The 18,781-nt window shown below is 47.6% G+C and overlaps 1 pseudogene across 1 annotated transcript; it reads right to left on the minus strand.

Moving 5' to 3' along the window:
• Positions 1-16,138: 16,138 nt before the first annotated feature.
• Positions 16,139-16,601, minus strand: LOC103649148 (uL24 ribosome protein pseudogene; annotated as a pseudogene). Its single transcript, NR_165274.1, has one exon. The product of NR_165274.1 is annotated as an uL24 ribosome protein pseudogene (transcript).
• Positions 16,602-18,781: the final 2,180 nt, after the last annotated feature.

Here is an 18,781-nt window from a genome sequence, read left to right on the forward strand (position 1 = left end):
CTATGTTTCGTAACATTCAGCTATAACTTTACAATTTGCTTCAAAAAGTGTACCATTTTTCAAATAACTGTTACAGACTTAGTTCATGTAAAGATGTCCCTTCTTTGGACCATTTACTAATTTTTATTGTTTAATTGCCTTTCCAACTCGAAATAATTAAATAAATACCAAATGTTGTAAAAAATAGTGAAACTTAGCATGGATTCATATTTTGGTCCTAGTTGATTGAGGTAAAAAGTCAGAGGACTATGAATATAAGTCTTCACAAATGAACACATATCTCACTACGTTTCGTAACATTCCACTACAATTATATAGTTTGAGCTATTTTTTTAATTTTTTACTTCTTGCTTCAAAAGTGTACCATTTGTTCATATAATTGTTACAAACTTACTTCATGTAAAATGTCCCTTCTTTTGGATCATTTACTATTTTCTATGGTTTAAATGCCTTCCCAAGCTGAGATAAATAAATAAATATCAATTGTTGTAAAAAATATTGAAACTTGGCATGTAGTTATAATTTGGTCCTAGTTGCTTGAGATAAAAAATTTAGAGAATTATACAAAAGTATGAATATATGTAGGTGTAGTTGGGGACGGCCATGAACTTGGCGTAGCATGGTCTCCCGAGCACTGCGTGGTAGGTTCCACAGAACCCGACCACCTCGAACGTGAGGGTTTCCTTTCGGAAGTTGGAGGGAGTCCCGAAGCAGACGGGCAGATCGAGTTATCCAAGGGGCTGGACGCGCTTCCCGGGGATGATCCCGTGAAAGGGCGCCGCACCGGCCCGGATCGTGGACAGATCGATTTGCAAGAGCCCGAGGGTCTCGGTGTAGATGATGTCGAGGCTGTTGCCTCCGTCCATGAGGACCTTGGTGAGCCTGACGTTGCCGATGACGGGGTCAACGACGAGCGGATACTTCCCTAGGCTCGGCACGCAGTCGGGGTGGTCGCCCTGGTCGAAGGTGATGGGCTTGTCGGACCAGTCTAGGTAGACTGGCGCCGCCACCTTCACCGAGCAGACCTCCCGGCGCTCCTGCTTGCGGTGCCGAGCCGAGGCGTTCGCCACTTGCCCACCGTAGATCATGAAACAACCGTGGACCTCGGGGAACTCCTCTGCCTTGTCGCCCTCCTTCTTGTCGTTGACTTGGCCTTTGCCACCTTCCGCCGGGGGCCCGACCTTATGGAAGTAGCGCCGAAGCATGACGCATTCCTCAAGGGTGTGCTTGACGGGACCCTGGTGATAGGGACACGACTCCTTGAGCATCTTGTCGAACAGGTTGACCCCTCCGGGAGGCTTCCGAGGGTTCCTGTGCTCGGCGGCAGCGACAAGATCTGCGTCGGCGGCGTCGCGTTTCGCTTGCGACTTCTTCTTGGCCTTCTTCTTCGTGCCGCGCTGGGCGGACGCCTCGGGGACGTCTTCTTGCTGATGTCCCTGAGGCTGCTTGTCCTTACGGAAGATGGCTTCGACCGCCTCCTGACCAGAGGCGAACTTGGTGGCGATGTCCATCAGCTCGCTCGCCTTGGTGGGGGTCTTGCGACCCAGCTTGCTCACCAGGTCGCGGCAAGTGGTGCCGGCGAGGAACGCCCTGATGACATCCGAGTCGGTGATGTTGGGCAGCTCGGTGCGCTGCTTCGAAAACCGTCGGATGTAATCTCGTAGGGATTCCCCCGGCTGCTGGCGGCAGCTTCGGAGATCCCAAGAGTTCCAGGGCACACGTATGTGCCCTGGAAGTTTCCAGCAAAGGCTTTGACCAGGTCGTCCCAGTTGGAGATCTGCGCAGGAGGCAGATGCTCTAGCCAGGCTCGGGCGGCGTCAGAGAGGAACAGGGGGAGGTTGCGGATGATGAGGTTGTCATCGTCCGTTCCACCCAGCTGGCAGGCCAGCCGGTAGTCCGCAAGCCACAGTTCCGACCTCGTTTCCCCCGAGTACTTAGTGATGGTAGTCGGGGCTCGGACCCGGGTCGGGAACGACGCCCGTCGTATGGCCCGGCTAAAGGCTTGCGGACCTGGTGGTTCGGGCGAGGGGCTCCGATCCTCCTCACTGTCGTAGCGTCCCCCACGCCTGGGGTGGTAGCCTCGGCGCACCTTCTCATCGAGGCGGGTTCGACGGTCGCGGCGGTGGTGCCCGTTGCCGAGGCGACCCGGGGCCGCAGGCGTCGTGTCCCGCGTGTGTCTTGTGTGGACCGAGGCTTCCCGCATGAATCGAGAAGTCGCTGTGCGATGCTCCGGGGGGCACCCTTGCCTTTGGGAGGCAGAGCTCTCGGCCCGTCGGACCGCGGCATCCTCCAGGAGATTCTTGAGCTCCCCTTGGATACGCCGCCCCTCGGTGGTGGATGGCTCCGGCATCGCTCGGAGAAGCATTGCCGCTGTAGCCAGATTCTGGCCGACCCCGCTGGAGGCCGGGGGCAGCCTTGCCCTAGCATCGTCAGCGATACGGTGCTGGACGTCCCGGGCCTGTTGACGCGCTTCTCCGGCGAGTGCTCGGCGTGCCCACTCCTGCTCGATGTTTTGCCGGAGCTACACAAGTTGTCCTGCTTCCTCGTCGAGCTTGGCCTGCATCTCGCGGATTTGCTCGAGCTGTGTGTCCTGACCCCCCGCAGGGACTGGGACCATAGCTAGCTCCCGCAGGATGTCAACGCGAGGCGCATGCCTAGGGGGATCGTCGTCCTCCAGCATACCAAGGTGGTTGCCTTCGTCTAGACCCCCTAGATCGACGTGGAAGCATTCGCGACTTGGGTCACAACCCTCGTTGTCAAGGCTGTGGCCATCATCGGAGCAATCGGAGAGGCAGTAGTCACATGCGGTCATGAAGTCTCGCATGGCACTAGGAGCACGGAGCCTGGAGAAATCCCAACCAGAGTCGGGCTCGTCTTCTTCCTCGGAACCCGGGGGCCCGTAGGTCGAGACGGCCGCCAGTCGGTCCCAGGTTGACCACATATGGTACCCCGGAAGGTTAGGATATGCCTTTATGAAAGCGCTCACCGAAGCGGGGTCGCTTGGTGGATCAAAGCTGAATCTAAAAGGCACAGGGTGGAAAACAGACGGTACCTCTTGATCGACGGATGGTGACGAAGTCGCGTAGGGGACGGACTGCACCGTTATCTCAGGTACAAGGCTAACGCCCAGCAAGTCCTCCGCGAGAGTGCTGGCGTCATCTGTCCGCTTGGGGTTGGCATGTTGCGGGGAAACGACACTCAACGTCGTCTCGGGCGCGAGGTCAACGCCTGACATGTCCCCCGTTGGGGCGCCGGCGTCGTCGACTCGCTCGACAGCTGACGAGGTGCCGCCTCCTGCTTGGCCACGGTTGCACCGCCTCCTCCTCCTGCGGCGAGGAAGGTGGAGGGACAAACCCGGATGCTGCTCTTCCGCCACGGGGGGAAGACGTCGTCGAGTCCGCCACCGCCGGGCGGGCTGACGGCCGCCGTTGTCGCTGTCGCGCTGCGGAGGAAGGAGTACCATGTCGTAGCTGCCGTCGAGGGACATGAACTCGAGACTCCCGAAACGGAGCAGCGTCCCGGGCTGAAGAGGTTGCTGAAGACTACCCATCTGGAGCTCGATGGGAAGTTGTTTCTCAACACGCAGCAGGCCCCTACCTGGCGCGCCAACTGTCGGCGTTTTGACCCCGGGGGGTCCCTGGACCGACGAGTAAAATTGTCGCTGCGTGTCCCAGCCCAGATGGGTTGGCGCGAGATGGAACACAAGGGGGGAGAACCGCGGCTCGTGTTATCCTGCGCCAGGGAGGATGCGCTTGCAGTAGGGGTTACAAGCGTTCACGAGGGAGAGAGAGAGAGAGAGAGAGAGTGAGCCTGTTCGTCAGCCCGTCCTCCCGCGCGACCACCCTCTTGTATGAGGGCCCTGGACCTTCCTTTTATAGCCCGTCCTCCCTATTCGACTATATGTCATCTAGATTCGTCTTGATTACCCTGTCGACCCCAAAGCGACCCTAGGATCTTACCCCTCCTAGGGGCAAGATCTAGTTGTCCATTCAAGATACTCTATCTCGACTGTCTTAACCCCTAGACACTCTACGTCGTATGGGAACGTCCTAGGTGCGATGCTGACCCGGTGCCCCGTGAGAAGTAAGAGGACATTGCACCATCGCGGATCGTCTGGCCTAAGGCACAAATCGTCCGAAGCGACGCAGAGGAGGAGCCGCTCCTGCATTGAGTCCGCGGGCCGTTCGGCCCAGGGCCTCGGACCGTCTGCACTCCCGCAGAGGGCACCGTTAGGCTGTACATCCCTAGTGTTTGGTCACTATGAAAGGGAAATGTGCCCTTGGGCCATTTCTAAGTATTTTGGTGAATGAGTGCCAACACAAGTGCTTAAATGTGAATTTATACCCATGGATGGACAAAGTGCAAATCAAGAGTAAAGGTATGTTTCTAAGCCTTAGTACATTAGTTTTGTGTACTAATATACTTGTCTAAGTGTTAGAAACAGAAAGAAGAAGAAAAGAAAAGAGGTGAAAAAGGCTTGGCTGTGTACAGCCAAGACTTAGCTCAGTCTGGCACACCGGACTGTCCGGTGGTGCACCGGACAGTGTCCGGTGCGCCAGGCTGGCTCGGCGTGAAGAGGCCGCTCTCGGGAATTCGCCAACGGCGTACGGCTAAAATTCACCGGACTGTCCGGTGTGCACCGGACTGTCCGGTGAGCCAACGGTCGGCCGGGCCAACGGTCGGCCGCGCAATCTGCGCGGGACACGTGGCCGAGCCAACGGTCGGAAGGGGGCACCGGACTGTCCGGTGTGCACCGGACATGTCCGGTGCGCCAACGGCTCCCAGATCTGCAACGGTCGGCAGCGCCATTTTAGGAAGGAAATCGGGCACCGGACAGTGTCCGGTGTGCACCGGACTGTCCGGTGCACCCGACGACAGAAGGCAAGATTGGCCTTCCAGATTTGTTCTCAACGGCTCCTAGCTGCCTTGGGGCTATAAAAGGGACCCCTAGGCGCATGGAGGAGCACACCAAGCATTCCTACAACATTCCTAAGCACCAAGACATCGATTCCACGCATTTGGTTCATTGTGATAGCATCTAGAGCTCTTGTTGAGTTGTGAACTCATTGAGTTGTGTTGCGAGCTCTTGTTGCGACTTGTGTGCGTGTTGTTGCTCTGATTTTGAGTCTTGTGTGCGTTGCTAGTTCCTCCCTTACTCCGTATTTCTTTGTGAATCTCAAGTGTAAGGGCGAGAGGCTCCAAGTTGTGGAGATTCCTCGCAAACGGGATATTGAAAGGCAAAGCAAAACACCGTGGTATTCAAGTTGGTCTTTGGACCGCTTGAGAGGGGTTGATTGCAACCCTCGTCCGTTGGGACGCCACAACGTGGAGTAGGCAAGCGTTGGTCTTGGCCGAACCACGGGATAAACCACTGTGTCATCTCTGTGTTTGATCTCTTGTGGTATTGTGTTTTGTTGAGACTCTTCTCTAGCCACTTGGCAATTAGTGTGCTAACACTTAACAAGTTTTTTGTGGCTATAAGTTTAAGTTTCACAGGATCACCTATTCACCCCCCCTCTAGGTGCTCTCAATTGGTATCAGAGCCGTTCTCTTCAAGAAAGGGACTAACCGCCCAAAGAGATGGATCCTAAGGGGAAGGGAATCGTGATCAACGACAAGGAGAAGGAGTCCTTCGTCAACGAGCCAAGGGATGACAAGTCCAACGACTCAGGCTCGGGCCACAGACGCAAAGATGGGAAGAAGAAGAAGACAAGACGCATCAAGGAGATCGTCTACTACGACAGCGATGAGTCTACTTCCTCCCAAAAGGACGACGACCACAACGAACACGAGAGAAAGAAACCGGTTAATTTGAACTTTTCTTTTGATTACTCTCGTATTCCTCAAAGTACTAATGCTCATTTATTATCTATTCCACTTGGTAAACCTCCTCATTTTGATGGAGAGGACTACGGATTTTGGAGTCACAAAATGTGTAGTCACTTGTTCTCTCTCCATCCTAGCATATGGGAGATTGTAGAAAGTGGAATGCACTTTGATAGTACAGATAGTCCCATGTTTATTAATGAACAGATTCATAAAAATGCACAAGCTACTACTGTGTTGCTAGCCTCTTTGTGCAGGGACGAGTACCATAAGGTGAGCGGCTTGGACAATGCCAAGCAGATCTGGGACACCCTCAAGATCTCTCATGAGGGGAACGATGTCACCTTGCTCACCAAGATGGAGTTGGTGGAGGGCGAGCTTGGACGGTTCGCAATGATAAGGGGCGAGGAGCCAACTCAAACATACAACCGGCTCAAGACCCTTATCAACAAAATAAGGAGCTACGGAAGCACGCGATGGATGGATCACGACGTCGTCCGCCTAATGCTAAGGTCCTTTACCGTTCTTGATCCTCATTTGGTGAACAATATTCGTGAAAATCCTAGGTACACCAAGATGTCGCCCGAAGAAGTTCTTGGGAAATTTGTAAGCGGGCGAATGATGATCAAGGAGGCAAGATATGTGGACGACGCGTTGAACGGTCTTATTCATGAGCCTCAACCCATTGCTCTCAAGGCAACAAGGAGCAAGGAGGCGCTACCGAGCAAGGTGGCGCAAGTTGAGGCGGCCGGGCTAAACAATGAGGAGATGGCACTCATCATTAAGCGCTTCAAGACAGCGCTTAAAGGTCGCAAGGGACAGCCAAGCAAGACCAAGACAAAGGAGAAGCGCTCGTGCTTCAAATGTGGTAAGATTGGTCATTTCATTGCTAACTGTCCCGATAATGAAAGTGACCAGGAAAAGGGGAACAAAAGGGAGAAGAAGAAGCATTACAAGAAGGCCAAGGGCGAGGCACATATCGGAAAGGAGTGGGATTCGGATTGCTCCTCCTCCGACTCCGACAATGAAGGACTCGCCGCCACCGCCTTCAACAAGTCATCCCTCTTCCCCAACGAGCGTCACACTTGCCTCATGGCAAGGGAGAAGAAAGTAAGCACTCATGATACTAGTACTTATGCTTCTTCAAGTGAGGACGAATCTAGTGATGAGGATGAAGTAGATTATTCATGTTTGTTTAAAGGCCTAGATAGAACCAAGGTAGACAAAATTAATGAATTGATTGATGCCTTGAATGATAAGAATATGCTTTTAGAAAAGCAAGAGGATTTGTTGTATGAAGAACATGATAAATTTGTAGAAGCACAAAAATCTCATGCTCTAGAAGTTAAAAGAAATGAAATGCTTTCTTGTGAATTATCTTCTTGCCATGAGACAATTTCTAAATTAAGGAGCATTAATGATAATTTGAATGCTAAGTTAGAGATTGCTAGTAAATCTACCTCTTGTGTAGAAAATGTTGTAACGTGCACTAGATGTAATGATATTAACATTGATGCTTATAGTGAACACCTAGCTTGCATTTCTAAATTAAGAGGTAGCTAGTCTTAATGCCCAACTTGAGACTAGCAAAAGTGATTTTAAGAAACTAAAATTTGCTAGGGATGCCTACACGGTTGGTAGACACCCCTCAATTAAGGATGGTCTTGGCTTCAAGAGGGAAGTCAAGAACTTAACAAGCCATAAGACTCCCATCTCCACCAAGGAGAAAGGGAAGGCTCCTATGGCTAGTAATGTTAAAAAGAACCATGCTTTCATGTACCATGATAGGAGATATTCTAGAAATGCTTTTAGAGGTTATGATGTTTTTGATTCACATGCTTATGACTCTTATGCTATGACTGCTTCTAGTTTTCATGTTATGCATGGTAGAGATAAGCCTAGGAAAAATATTCATCATGTGCCTAGGAAGAATATTGTTAATGTTCCTAGAAAAGTTATGAATGGTTCCTCTACAATTTATCATGCTTGTGATGCTTCATTTGCAATTTGTAGAAAGGATAGAAAAGTGATTGCTAGGAAATTAGGGGCAAAATGCAAGGGCGATAAAACTTGCATTTGGGTCCCTAAAACAATTGTGACTAACCTTGTAGGACCCAACAAGAGTTGGGTACCTAAGTCCCAAGCCTAAATTTGCCTTGCAGGTTTATGCATCCGGGGGTTCAAGCTGGATTATCGACAGCGGATGCACAAACCATATGACGGGGGAGAAGAAGATGTTCACCTCCTACGTCAAGAGTAAGGATTCCCAAGATTCAATTATATTCGGTGATGGGAATCAAGGCAAGGTAAAAGGGTTAGGTAAAATTGCAATTTCTAATGAGCACTCTATTTCAAATGTGTTTTTAGTTGAGTCTCTTGGTTACAATTTGCTATCTGTTAGTCAACTATGCAATATGGGATATAATTGTCTTTTTACAAATGTAGATGTGTCTGTCTTTAGAAGAAGTGATGGTTCACTAGCATTTAAGGGTGTATTAGACGACAAGCTTTACTTAGTTGATTTTGCAAAAGAAGAGGCCGGTCTAGATGCATGCTTAATTGCTAAGACTAGCATGGGCTGGCTGTGGCATCGCCGCTTAGCACATGCGGGGATGAAGAACCTTCACAAGCTTCTAAAGGGAGAACACGTGATAGGTTTGACTAACGTGCAATTCGAAAAAGATAGACCTTGTGCAGCTTGTCAAGCAGGTAAACAAGTGGGAGGAGTACATCACAGCAAGAATGTGATGACCACTTCAAGACCTCTGGAGCTGCTGCATATGGACCTCTTCGGACCCGTCGCCTATCTGAGCATAGGAGGAAGTAAGTATGGTCTAGTTATTGTTGATGACTTTTCCCGCTTCACTTGGGTGTTCTTTTTGCAGGATAAGTCTGAAACCCAAGGGACCCTCAAGCGCTTCCTCAGGAGAGCTCAAAATGAGTTTGAGCTCAAGGTGAAGAAGATAAGGAGCGACAACGGGTCCGAGTTCAAGAACCTTCAAGTGGAGGAGTTTCTTGATGAGGAAGGGATCAAGCATGAGTTCTCCGCTCCCTACACACCACAACAAAATGGTGTGGTAGAGAGGAAGAACATGACGCTCATTGATATGGCGAGGACGATGCTAGGAGAATTCAAGACCCCCGAGTGCTTTTGGTCGGAAGCCGTGAACACGGCTTGCCACGCCATCAACAGGGTCTACCTTCATCGCCTCCTCAAGAAGACTTCATATGAGCTACTAACCGGTAACATACCCAATGTATCTTACTTTCGTGTATTTGGGAGCAAGTGCTACATTCTAGTGAAGAAGGGTAGAAATTCTAAGTTTGCTCCCAAAGCTGTAGAAGGGTTTTTGTTAGGTTATGACTCAAATACAAAGGCGTATAGAGTCTTCAACAAATCATCGGGTTTGGTTGAAGTCTCTAGCGACGTTGTATTTGATGAGACTAATGGCTCTCCAAGAGAGCAAATTGTTGATTGTGATGATGTAGATGAAGAAGATGTTCCGACGGCCGCTATACGAACCATGGCGATTGGAGAAGTGCGGCCACAGGAACAAGATGAACGAGATCAACCTTCTTCCTCAACTATGGTGCATCCCCCAACTCAAGACGATGAACAGGTTCATCAAAAGGAGGCGTGTGATCAAGGGGGAGCACAAGATGATCACGTGATGGAGGAAGAAGCACAACCGGCACCTCCAACCCAAATTCGAGCGATGGTTCAAAGGGATCATCCCGTCGATCAAATTCTGGGTGATATTAGCAAGGGAGTAACTACTCGGTCTCGATTAGTTAATTTTTGTGAGCATTACTCCTTTGTCTCTTCTATTGAGCCTTTCAGGGTAGAAGAGGCCTTGCTAGATCCGGACTGGGTGTTGGCCATGCAAGAGGAGCTCAACAACTTCAAAAGGAATGAAGTTTGGACGCTGGTGCCTCGTCCCAAGCAAAACGTTGTGGGAACCAAGTGGGTGTTCCGCAACAAACAGGACGAGCACGGGGTGGTGACAAGGAACAAGGCTCGACTTGTGGCAAAAGGTTATGCCCAAGTCGCAGGTTTGGACTTTGAGGAGACGTTTGCTCCTGTGGCTAGGCTAGAATCAATTCGTATCTTGCTAGCATATGCCGCTCACCATTCTTTCAGGTTGTTCCAAATGGATGTGAAGAGCGCTTTCCTCAACGGGCCAATAAAGGAGGAGGTGTACGTGGAGCAACCCCCTGGCTTCGAGGATGAACGGTACCCCGACCACGTGTGTAAGCTCTCTAAGGCGCTCTATGGACTTAAGCAAGCCCCAAGAGCATGGTATGAATGCCTTAGAGATTTCTTAATTGCTAATGCTTTCAAGGTTGGGAAAGCCGATCCAACTCTTTTCACTAAGACATGTGATGGTGATTTGTTTGTGTGCCAAATTTATGTCGATGACATAATATTTGGTTCTACTAATAAAAAGTCTTGTGAAGAGTTTAGCAGGGTGATGACGCAGAAATTCGAGATGTCGATGATGGGCGAGTTGAACTACTTCCTTGGGTTCCAAGTGAAACAACTCAAGGACGGCACCTTCATCTCTCAAACGAAGTACACGCAAGATTTGCTAAAGCGGTTTGGGATGAAGGACGCCAAGCCCGCAAAGACTCCGATGGGAACCGACGGACACACCGACCTCAACAAAGTAGGTAAGTCCGTTGATCAAAAGCATACCGGTCAATGATAGGTTCTTTGCTTTATTTATGTGCTAGTAGACCGGATATTATGCTTAGCATGTGCATGTGTGCTAGATTTCAATCCGATCCTAAGGAGTGTCACTTAGTGGCGGTGAAGCGAATCCTTAGATATTTAGTTGCTACGCCTTGCTTCGGGCTCTGGTATCCAAAGGGGTCTACCTTTGACTTAATTGGATATTCAGATTCCGACTATGCTGGATGTAAGGTCGATAGGAAGAGTACATCGGGGACGTGCCAATTCTTAGGAAGGTCTTTGGTGTCATGGAAATCTAAGAAACAAACTTCCGTTGCCCTATCCACCGCTGAGGCCGAGTATGTTGCCGCAGGACAATGTTGCGCGCAACTACTTTGGATGAGGCAAACCCTCAGGGCCTTGGCTACAATCTGAGCAAAGTCCCACTCCTATGTGATAATGAGAGTGCTATCCGCATGGCGGAAAATCCTGTTGAGCACAGCCGCACAAAGCACATAGACATCCGGCATCACTTTTTGAGAGACCACCAGCAAAAGGGAGATATCGAGGTGTTTCATGTTAGCACCGAGAACCAGCTAGCCGATATCTTTACCAAGCCTCTAGATGAGAAGACCTTTTGCAGGCTGCGTAGTGAGCTAAATGTCTTAGATTCGCGGAACTTGGATTGAATTGTAGCATACATATATTTATGCTTTTGATCATGTTCCTTTTTGCATATTGTTGTGTAGTATGGTGCTCAAGTTGTACAAACACTCCCTAGACCTCACAAGTCCGTTGCAAAGAGATGCACAGTTTTAGGGGGAGATGGGTTACAACTTGACCCTTTGAGACTAACCATATGCTTGAGTTTGCTTGTTTTAGTCTCGAAGGAGAATTAAAAGGGAAAAGGTGGACTTGGACCATGAAAGACTTCCACTGCACTCCGATGAGAGGGTAACTTATTCCAAGTTCATCTCATGTACTCTTATTGCCTTTATATTCTTATTGAAGATTTTGGTGAGGCAATGGGGTTCTTGGGCCAAGATAGATCCCGTTTTGGTGCTTGATGCCAAAGGGGGAGAAAATAAAGGCCGAAGTGATGAATGGATCAGCTACCACTTGAGAGATTTTGAAAATAGTAGAATAGAGTTTTTTGTTTTGTCAAAACTCTTTTATTGTCTCTCTTGTCAAAAGTTGGCTTCTTGTGGGGAGAAGTGTTGATTATGGGAAAAAGGGGAAGTTTTTGAAATCTTGAATCAATTTTTCTTGGAATGACTATCCTTATGTCTTATCATGTGTATTTGACTTAGAGATAGAAATTTGAGTTTTGATTTGCAAAAACAAACCAAGTGGTGGCAAAGGATGATCCATATATGCCAAAATTGAATCAAAATAAATTTGAGTTTTATTTGAAGTGATATTGCACTTGTTCTGGTTGCTTTATGTTGTGTTGGCATAAATCACCAAAAAGGGGGAGATTGAAAGGGAAATGTGCCCTTGGGCCATTTCTAAGTATTTTGGTGAATGAGTGCCAACACAAGTGCTTAAATGTGAATTTATACCCATGGATGGACAAAGTGCAAATCAAGAGTAAAGGTATGTTTCTAAGCCTTAGTACATTAGTTTTGTGTACTAATATACTTGTCTAAGTGTTAGAAACAGAAAGAAGAAGAAAAGAAAAGAGGTGAAAAAGGCTTGGCTGTGTACAGCCAAGACTTAGCTCAGTCTGGCACACCGGACTGTCCGGTGGTGCACCGGACAGTGTCCGGTGCGCCAGGCTGGCTCGGCGTGAAGAGGCCGCTCTCGGGAATTCGCCAACGGCGTACGGCTAAAATTCACCGGACTGTCCGGTGTGCACCGGACTGTCCGGTGAGCCAACGGTCGGCCGGGCCAACGGTCGGCCGCGCAATCTGCGCGGGACACGTGGCCGAGCCAACGGTCGGAAGGGGGCACCGGACTGTCCGGTGTGCACCGGACATGTCCGGTGCGCCAACGGCTCCCAGATCTGCAACGGTCGGCAGCGCCATTTTAGGAAGGAAATCGGGCACCGGACAGTGTCCGGTGTGCACCGGACTGTCCGGTGCACCCGACGACAGAAGGCAAGATTGGCCTTCCAGATTTGTTCTCAACGGCTCCTAGCTGTCTTGGGGCTATAAAAGGGACCCCTAGGCGCATGGAGGAGCACACCAAGCATTCCTACAACATTCCTAAGCACCAAGACATCGATTCCACGCATTTGGTTCATTGTGATAGCATCTAGAGCTCTTGTTGAGTTGTGAACTCATTGAGTTGTGTTGCGAGCTCTTGTTGCGACTTGTGTGCGTGTTGTTGCTCTGATTTTGAGTCTTGTGTGCGTTGCTAGTTCCTCCCTTACTCCGTATTTCTTTGTGAATCTCAAGTGTAAGGGCGAGAGGCTCCAAGTTGCGGAGATTCCTCGCAAACGGGATATTGAAAGGCAAAGCAAAACACCGTGGTATTCAAGTTGGTCTTTGGACCGCTTGAGAGGGGTTGATTGCAACCCTCGTCCGTTGGGACGCCACAACGTGGAGTAGGCAAGCGTTGGTCTTGGCCGAACCACGGGATAAACCACTGTGTCATCTCTGTGTTTGATCTCTTGTGGTATTGTGTTTTGTTGAGACTCTTCTCTAGCCACTTGGCAATTAGTGTGCTAACACTTAACAAGTTTTTTGTGGCTATAAGTTTAAGTTTCACAGGATCACCTATTCACCCCCCCTCTAGGTGCTCTCACACTAGATCAGAGCCAACAGGACCTAAAGAAAATAGACAAAAACCGCAAAAAATGTGACTCCACACTTAGACAATGTTTTCGACAGGTGAACTCTTGTACATGCGGGTAAAACACAGAGACATAGTGTAGAGGGTACAGACCACTCCACCAAATAAATGTTATCGATATGGGAACAAACCAAAAGTATTTTAGCATCTATGGTCCCTTACTTTTCCAATGAATCCAAGTTTAAAAATCACAAATGTGGTAAAAAAAACATTTGAACTGCATGGAGTCATATTATGGTCTTGGAAGTTTGTGATAAATCTTTTTAGAGATTATACAAAAGTTGATGTATACTTTATTCACAAATAACCTTCAATTAAAACTTCATAGTTTGAACTATATAGCAAATTATCTTTATTATTTCTCCTACATGTTTTTATCATTTGTTCATTTAAGCCTTTACAAACTCATTCCGTGGGGAAACTTATATTTTTTGTATTATTTACTATTTCCAAAGATCAAGTAGATTTTTAGATAATCAAATTAATAACTCACAAATGTGGTAAAAAATATTGAAACTTGGCTTTTAGTCATAATTTGGTCCTAGTTGTTTGAGATAAAAAAAATTAGGGGACTATACAAAGGGATGAATATAGGTGCTTCACAATGGACACAATAACTCTCACTATGTTTCGTAACATTCAGCTATAACTTTACAATTTGCTTCAAAAAGTGTACCATTTTTCAAATAACTGTTACAGACTTAGTTCATGTAAAGATGTCCCTTCTTTGGACCATTTACTAATTTTTATTGTTTAATTGCCTTTCCAACTCGAAATAATTAAATAAATACCAAATGTTGTAAAAAATAGTGAAACTTAGCATGGATTCATATTTTGGTCCTAGTTGATTGAGGTAAAAAGTCAGAGGACTATGAATATAAGTCTTCACAAATGAACACATATCTCACTACGTTTCGTAACATTCCACTACAATTATATAGTTTGAGCTATTTTTTTAATTTTTTACTTCTTGCTTCAAAAGTGTACCATTTGTTCATATAATTGTTACAAACTTACTTCATGTAAAATGTCCCTTCTTTTGGATCATTTACTATTTTCTATGGTTTAAATGCCTTCCCAAGCCGAGATAAATAAATAAATATCAATTGTTGTAAAAAAAATATTGAAACTTGGCATGTAGTTATAATTTGGTCCTAGTTGCTTGAGATAAAAAATTTAGAGAATTATACAAAAGTATGAATATATGTGCTTCACAAATGGACACATCTCTCACTATATTTCGTAACATTCAACTATAACTTGACAATTTGAGCTATATTTTTTTTTACTTTTTGGCTTCAAAATTGTACTTTTTTTCATCTAACAGTTACAAACTTACTTTTAGATCATTAATAATTTCTATGGTTTAAATGCCTTTCAAAGCCGAAATAAATAAATACCAAATGTAGTCAAACAATAGTCACTAGTAGAGATCTTATCATCGGTGACGTTCGTATTGCGTCACGGAATATGCAGGTATCGTCACAGATAAAGATTTGTGACGAATTTGTGACGATTCCGATTTGGTCATAGGGGTCGCGTCACATTTGTTGTGTTGTGACGGACTGCCCATTTTCGTCATCGATGTGTATCCATTCTGTGACGAAATACGCGTTGTCATGGAAGTGATTTCATTCTATGACGATCAGGTTTGGTCATGGAGGAAGGCACTTTTCCGTCATAATCCGCCGTCTACCCGGGCAAGCTGACGGCGTCGTTAACGTCGTTTGCTTTCTGTGACGGTACTGTATCGTCATAGATAGAGTCGTGTTTTGGTCATTAACAACCGTTTGGAAGGGTCCGGATGGCGTATGACGCCAGCGCTGACGTGGCAGCTGACGTGGCATATTTTAATTATATGCCACCAGTTTGGTCACAGATATGCAGAGAATAATTTTATTGGAAATTGCAAAACATACTAGAACAGAGGAATGAGCACACAATTCCATATTCCGTAGATGAATAAAAATAGTATTCCAGTGAGCATACAAACTAAGTGGACAATACTGAACTCAGTTCACAGCATCACCACTTGACTTCACATTTCAGTTGAGCTTCTTGATGAGCACATTGGTCTCCTCCATCTCCTTGATGTTCTTCTCTGTTATCTTCTTGTACTCCTCCAACTCCCTTTGTGTCCTCGCCTGTTGTTCCTCAGCTTCTTCACATTTCTTCCTGAGCTGGTCGAGTTCACCTTGAACAGTAGCCGTCGCTTCAACTGCAAGTTGTTCCCGAAGCTCATTTCTTCCTGAGCATCAGGTTCAGCCCTCAAAGCCTCCATATGAGACTGAAATATCATGGACAGAAAACAGTTACATGTTAATGCTAATGAGCAACAACAAGATGCCAATTGTTAGTTATTGCAATAGAATTTGCTCAGATCAAATTCGCTGTGAAAATTTAAAAGGTTCAGAATAACTAGATCGGCAATTAATAAAAATTGTTTCCCCACATGTAGGTAATTCTTGATGAGCACACGATATATGTTCCCATGAAACAATTACAACTGAGAGAAGCTAGATAATATGTAGAGGTGACTTTCAGTAGTGAGGCGACTGTGGTGACTACGTTAACCCTGAGAATTTGTCGGCACAGTCTTCACAGAAATAGAGTTTGTGTGTGTATATTTATAAGGTGAATGTCCGTTATAAATAAATACAGGGGGAAAAATAGTAGCAACACGGAAACTGATGTCCAGATACAGCCAACCAGGCACAACGACATATGTATCTGAAGTCTGAACAATAACCGTGAGACGAACTGAAAACAACAGGGGAGCAAGGAGGAGTACAGGGGATCCAAACCCAATCCGCTCTGAAGATGAGGGCCTGCCATCTTGCAGCAGGTCTAGTTATTCTGAGCCTTGCGGTCGAGGAGCGCCTTACGGTCCTTGTCGAGCTTCAGCTTGGTGACGATCACCTTGGAGGGGTGGATACCCACGTTCACGGTGGAGCCGTTCACCTTCTCGCGGGTGATCCGCTCGATGTGGATGACCCAGCGGCGGCGGTATACCTGCACCACCTTCCCCTCACGGCCCTTGTAGGTGCCGCGCACGACCTGCACCTCGTCGTCCTTGCGGATCGGGATGGAGAGCACGTTGTACTTGTGGTGGAGCTCCGTCGACAGCCCGACGGACATGAGAACGCGGCGGACGGAGGACGGGGCCGTGAAGTGCGCCTTGCGGCACTTCCGGCAGGAGCTCGTGGCGCGGGGATTGCACTTCATGGCGGCGGCGGGATGGACGCTCCTGCTTACCTGGGAGGCCGCTTCGGTGGCGGCGGCTAGGGTTTTCTGTGTGGGAGAGCGAGTGGAGGCGGCTGGTGGAGTGGTGGTAGTCAGCGGAAGGACAATATAGCTGGTGCGCTGCTAGGGTTTTGTGTAGTCGCTATGGGGACGTTCGATTCGCATCGGACGGCTGTAATACCCAAAAATGTATACGATGAGGATATAGTAAATCTCCTTATGTTGTGTGCCATATTTGCATCATAAAAAGAGCACACATATAACTAAGAGTGATTAAATTAAAACAAATGATACTAAAATAAAAGAAAATGCATCATGTTGGAGTTTATATGTTCGTGCATTAAATAAAATAATAAGGGCAATAATAATGAGATAATAATCCTAGAAGTTAAATTAAACCCTAGATTGAAATTAGGGTTTTGAAAATGGAAGAAGAGAAATGATATAAAAATATGAATAATATAATTATATTTATAAAATTGGTATTACTAAACTTCACAAAGGTAATAAGAGAATGATTTGGGTACAAGTTTGAATTCAAAATTCAAAGTCCAAATTTAACTTGGAAATGGAGAAAAGAAATTGGGGCATGAATATAAAAGAAAAGAAAAGAATAAAGCCAGAACTGCTCTAACTGGGCTCGCAACGCGCTTTTCGGCCCGCCTGGGAAACCCTCTGCGTGGCCCACTTCCCCAACCTCCCCTGCAGCCCATTCACCGCGCCAGCCGTCGCCGTTCACTCCACGCGCGGCCACTTACAAGTGGGACCCACTTGTCGGGTTCGTCTCCTTCGCGTAACAGAAACCGCGCGGGAGCTTCGGCTGCCGTTGCGGGACCGAGTCGCTCGCCACCCCGCGGGAAAAGTGGAACTGTAGGTCCGAGCTCGCGGCGTCGTGGGGGATAAGACCCTCTGAGTCCTCCACAAACCCCCGCTCGCCCCGTACTGCTCTGCTCCGCCATTGGAGTGAAGATCCACCACCGCAGCGCAATCCGCACCATCGCCATCGGCGCCGCGTCCACGACTTAGTACTCGGGTGCCTCGCCGTGCTTCGGGGACAGAACCGGGGCCTCGCTACGGGGGAAGGGCGGCCGGTGACCTCGGAATTCGTCGTGTCGTCGTCCCGGGCGGGGGCGATTGCTCACCGGCGTTGTGTCGTCGCCGCGGAAGCACTGCGCGCGTGAGCAGCTTCACCAATCTTCCTAACACCGGTAATGACCCTCCCATCGTGTTCACTGTTGTTCGCTCATGGATCTGCACTAGAAATCGAGTAGGGGCTGACTCTGGGAGCCGGAGCAGGGCGCACGACGGCGAAGGTCCGCCGTAGGGAGTGGGCGGCGCCGCTGCGACCCGGTAGCTCAGGGTAGGGGGCAGTTGGGCCGTCTGATCTTATCGGACGGTCTAGATTTGAACCAGCGTGAGCCGTTGATCTCAGGATGATCGGAAGAGATTAGATATGGTGTAACGTTTCGACCGGGACGATTTCAGCCGTAGATTTGTGATCCAGTGATTAACGTTAAATCCTCGACTCATTAAATCCTTACCATCGGATCTAGATCGGGCGGCTCTGGGCGGGTACCGGTTCGGCCGAGATCCGATCTAATCCGTGCCCTTGGCAAGTGATCCAACGGCCAGAAAACATCCGTACCCCTTCGCGGGTCAGTATTGCTAAAGAGCCCCTGCGTTTATCAGAAATCAACCCGCCATCCAGAGAACACTGTGCTCTGTGTCTTAGAACATTTACACCGAGAACCCTGTGCTTACCAGAAAATGAGGCCCGATCCAGAACTGTTTTAAATCAAATAAATGAATTAGAAATTGGATTTAATATGAAAATAAACCCTGGAACTTGTATAAATCATAGAAAATCCATTTTTAGTCCAAATTGAGCCATTCCAATTTATAAAATTTTGTAATAATATTCTCTGTCATTTAGTGTCTCTGTTTTGACATGAAAACAGTAAGAAAATTAATTTATCATTTAATCCTATTTCAAGCACATTAAATCTTAGGAAATTCATAACTTGAAATCTATAACTCCAAATCTAGTAATTCCAGTTCCTATGATCTCATTTTAATGTGTAGATTTTTACTGCATATTTTATTTGCATGTTTGATGTGATGTTAATTTATGCTATACTGTGTATGTATTGTGTTGATGCGAGTAGACGAGCAAGCCACTGTGGATTCTGAGGTTCAACAAGTAGAGATAGCTGAGCAGGAGCTCATTGAAGGCAAGTTGTGCCC

This window comes from Zea mays, chromosome 2 (genome assembly GCF_902167145.1).
Source record: "Zea mays cultivar B73 chromosome 2, Zm-B73-REFERENCE-NAM-5.0, whole genome shotgun sequence".
Classification (NCBI taxonomy): Eukaryota; Viridiplantae; Streptophyta; class Magnoliopsida; order Poales; family Poaceae; genus Zea; species Zea mays.